Source organism: Aquarana catesbeiana, linkage group LG01 (genome assembly GCF_042186555.1).
Source record: "Aquarana catesbeiana isolate 2022-GZ linkage group LG01, ASM4218655v1, whole genome shotgun sequence".
Classification (NCBI taxonomy): domain Eukaryota; kingdom Metazoa; phylum Chordata; class Amphibia; order Anura; family Ranidae; genus Aquarana; species Aquarana catesbeiana.
In genome coordinates this window covers 338,842,628-338,847,322 of record NC_133324.1, presented here as the reverse complement: position 1 = coordinate 338,847,322, position 4,695 = coordinate 338,842,628, and the positions used below count along the sequence as shown (strand labels likewise).

At 39.8% G+C, this 4,695-nt stretch overlaps 1 non-coding gene across 1 annotated transcript; it reads right to left on the bottom strand.

Annotated features, from left to right (window-relative positions):
- On the bottom strand, positions 1 to 72 carry TRNAP-UGG (transfer RNA proline (anticodon UGG)). Its single transcript has one exon. It is a non-coding gene; the product is annotated as a tRNA-Pro (tRNA).
- Positions 73 to 4,695: the final 4,623 nt, after the last annotated feature.

Below are 4,695 nucleotides of genomic sequence, written 5' to 3'. Positions count from 1 at the left end.
GGGCTCGTCCGGGATTTGAACCCGGGACCTCTCGCACCCAAAGCGAGAATCATACCCCTAGACCAACGAGCCTTAGTTATAACAAGGTTGTACTCAAATAGTATACAACCATTATAACTGGAGCTTCTCCTTACAAAATAATAGTATCAAATAATGAAGTGGCAATGAAAAACGTCATGAAAGCTGAGAGGACCCAAGAAATTTCAAACAGTGACATTACACATATAATAAACAAGGATATGTAACTGAAAAATTGTTTTTTTTTACTTTGGTGACTAGGAAATACTGTGGTGAAGGGATGGTAACAGAGCCAATAAAAATACAAACATATGCTTTGTTACAAAGGTTTTAGTAACAGTTACAGCATTGGTAATCAGTGTGAGCAATTTTAATGCTTACATACAAAGTAGATCCATAGGAAATACAGATTTATATATAGCATTAAAAATTGTCTGATTTCCAAAACAATAAAAAGAATTTTAAAAAATTGTCTGATTTCAATAATACAAAGAATAAAAAAATAAATAAAATAAATAAAATTGTCTGATTTCAACAATACAAATATTTCTACGTAAAAAGAACTTAAACGCCAGATAGTATGGTGTTGTATAAACGCAATCAGAAATGCTGCTGATTGGTGGTGACCCAAAATGTGAAGAACACTAAGGCCTCATGCCCACTGCAGCTGCCAAAAGCCCATTCTACAGGCTTTTTCTTTCTGCCTCTAAACAATCTATGTTAGCCTGTATGTCCATGCACACCCCTCTATGTTAGCCTGTATGTCCATGCCACCCCTCTATGTTAGCCTATACGTCCATGCACAACCCTCTGTATTAGCCTATATGTCCATGCACGCCTCTCTATATTAGCATGTATGTCCATGCACACCCCTCTATGTTAGCCTATATGTCCATGCATGCTTCTCTGTTAGCCTGTATGTCCATGCAAAAACACGATTTTAGGCACGTTTTTAATGCTGCTTTTCTCCTGTCAGGAGAAAAGAATTTAGAAGAGCCTAGTGTGCATAAGGCCTTATTTAGGTTGCAAAAGAAAATACATAATCGTGGGCAGTAAGTAAAAATGAGAAAAAAATAAATAAAGGAAAAGTAAAGAAAATACAGGAGGATTTATTGAGGAGGTCAGAAGAAAGGAGAAAGGGGTTCCTTAACAATAGGAAGGAGAAGAAAGTAGGATGGGGGGTCCCAGGGGGTTGTTGTTTTTGTTTTATCAAATTGTAAGTAATGAGTAATATGACATCCAAGGTTGCCATATGCATAGGAATTTTTTTCATGGGTACTGTTTTAGATACCTATTAACTTCTCATTAACCATTATATTATTGAATCTATTTTTTACTGCCTTGAAGCATAGAGTAAGATTTTTCCAGGTTCTTGCTATTGTAAGTTTGGTAGCTTGTAAAAATTTGATAAATTACCATCCGTTACAGCAATGGTATTGGGAAGCGGGGCTTCATAGGTTTTTTTTCAAAGGTTGGTATCAAGTAGAGTGTCAGTGTGAATAAGGTTATTGACTTGGTTTCAAAGTTTGCCCACTATTGGACACGTCCACTATATATGAGCCATTGAGCCTTCCCGAGGACATTCTCAGAAACAGGTGGGTGGGTAACTTGGTATGAAGCAAGCCAGACGACCTGGTGTGCAGTACCATCGATATAAAAGTTTATATGCATTCTCAATACAGTTTTAGAACATTTGGCTATAGCTTGGCTCATGATTTGCCGATCAATTGGGTCCACCATCATATCAAGTTCCATTTCCCATTGATTTGGGAGGGGAATACAGGTATCTAGTTTCTTAAATGATATGATAGAGGAGTAAATCAAAGAAATTGGGCCAGTGGTGTGCGGCGTGTGGATTAGATCTGCAAACGCTTTCAAAAAGAGTAAGGATAAACGGAGTGGAATTGGGGCAGAGGAGTGAGTGTATAGGGGGTGATTTACTAAAACTGAAGGGAGCACTCAGAATCTGGTACAGCTGTGAATGGTAGCCAATCAGCTTCTAACTTCAGCTTGTTCAATTAAGATTTGACTAAAACCTGGGTGTCTTAAAGTGGAGTTCCACCCACATATTTGATTTTCTTTTTTTAAAACAATCTCTTACTATTGCAGAATGTATATTAAAGAATTGTTACTCTTGTCATTATCGCTGCATTTCTTAATATTTTATTTAAAAAAATTACCTTAGATTCAGCCTTCTTGGGCATTCCCATCTTACTTGTGGGCAAGCGAAGCCCACAAGCATTTCCTTTTCCCAGGATACGGCGCTGCTGCATTCCCAGCATGCACTGCCTGTTCACACGCATGCGCAGTAAAAGCACATAATGGCGAAGGAAACTACACAGGTTGCCATCACAACGGGCGTCGTTGTCAGAAGTACCTGCCCCGTTGTGATGGCCAAATACTGCGATTCTAGCCCTCAGCACTGCCCACTGACTCCTGGGAGCAGTAGCGTGCCGAGGGAAATGACATCAGGTGCCACGGTGAGGAAGGGAAGATTAGAAGGGACCATGTAGCAACAGGTATGAAATAGTAAGAAAAAAATAATGATTTGTCCAAATGTCATTGGTTAGGTTATTTGCTGCACAGTAATGTAAAGTTCTTTTTATGGGTGGAACTCCGCTTTAAGTCTAGATAAAATGTTCACTAAGCAGGATTTTGTAAGAAGAATGGATTTGTTCAAAGGATATTATTCCAGTAGGAGCCAGAAGGGACTTTATGTTCTGAAAGCCATGTTCCAACCACCAAATTATGAAGGACCTTCAGTGCCTGGGGGAAATAGTGGGCATTGTAGGTATTTTAATAATAACAAATGTGGGGATATAAGGCCAGCTGCAAATTTAAATGATTCCCATAATCTGGGCATATGAGTCAAAATAGGGTTTAGAGTCTTAGACCCCTTTCACACTGAATGCGCTGACCGTTAGCGCTAAAGCGCTGCTTGTTAAAGCAGCACTTTTGCCCCACTTTTCGGCCGCTAGTGGGGCAATTTTAACTACAAAAAAAGGGTTAAAAACTCCAGTTTTGCGGTGCTTTCAAAACGCTGCCCATTCATTCCAATGGGCAGGGCGTTTTGGGATCACTAAACACAGCGCTCCCAACCCGCCCCAAAGATGCTGCTTGCAGGACTTTTCATAACGTCCCACAAGTGCACCACCCGAGTGTGAAAAGTCACACTGGAATGAATTGGAGGTGATTTTCAGGCACCTAGCAGAGGCTATTTCCATGCTAAAGCGCCTAAGACCCCTTTCACACTGGGGTGGTTTTCAGGTGCTTTAGCGCTAGAAATAGCCTCTGCTAAGCTCCTGAAAACCGCTTCTCATTCATTCCAGTGTGCCTTTTCTCACTGGGCCGGTGCACTTGCTGGAAGGGAAAAAAAAGTCCTGCAAGCAGCATCTTTGGGGCGGGTTGGGAGCGCTGTATACAGCACTCCCAAAACGCCCCTACCCATTGGAATGAATTGGCAGCGCTTTTGAATGCACCTAAAAAGTGTTTTGAAAGTGCCACAAAATGGGAGTTTTTAACCCCTTTTTTGGGGTTAAAAGAGCCCCGCTAGCGGCTGAAAAAGCAGCGCTTAAACAGCGCAAATGACCAGCGCTTTACTGCAAACGCAGCAGTGGCCTCAGTGTGAAAGGGGTCTAACATATTTGGCATTAAATCAGTTTTGGTGTCATTGTCAATAGTCTGTGGTGAGGCTGTTGAAAAATGGGTGATTCTTCTGCTAACAATTTTCCAGCAGCAGGATCGCTAAAAAGGCTGATTTTGTGTCGCTATGGAATCGCTCCCTTTATAGTCACATACAGATGTCACTGTCCAGCTGTTTCGAACACTGCTGAATCTCAATTGCTAGCGATGGGAGCAACATCTACAAAGGAAGCTATTCCACAGTAACAGTGGCAGGAACGCTAGCGGCATAGTCACCCATGCGCCATCAGCCTAATGAAACACAATCACCACCTGTATGTTTGTTGGATCAGTTTACTTGGATTTACTTTTCTTAGGCTTCTTTCAGGTGGGTGATAGACTTTCGAAAAGCATTCCGCATTCCGAAAAGCGATCCATGGTATACTGTTTTTATTTATTAGTTATTTAGTATTTATTAAAAAAAAAAAATCTTTGCACTTCCACTATGTTACTTTATTGTAATAATATGTAACTTTGTTTCCACTTGTATACTTGTCTATAACATTCCATCTTCTTGTAGAATCTTTTCCACACACTCCCCCTGTTGGCCAGTACTTGTTATAATTCTCATTGTCAATACACCTACATGAAAAAGGATGTACAGTAGTATAATATTTTTATAATAGGATGTGGAGACGGATTCTGTATACACATATTTTTGTTGTTGTTTTTTTTATTTTTATATATATATATATATATATATATATATATATATATATATAATTTTTTTTTTTTTTAAAAGAAAGACCCAGTTTGGAATCCTAGGAGAACTGTGTAATAAAATTTAATTTACAATGCATATTTTATAGATTGCTATGGGATGCTTAAAATTTTAATATCAGGCCTTGTTCACATAGAGTGTACCATACTGCATGCCCGTGCAGCACCACGTTTACCCACATAGGAATGCACAAGTATTTCATGCATCCACATGCAGGCAGTCCTATTGGTGTCTTTTGGGACACAGCATTTGCACAGACACAGCTACTGTGTCCC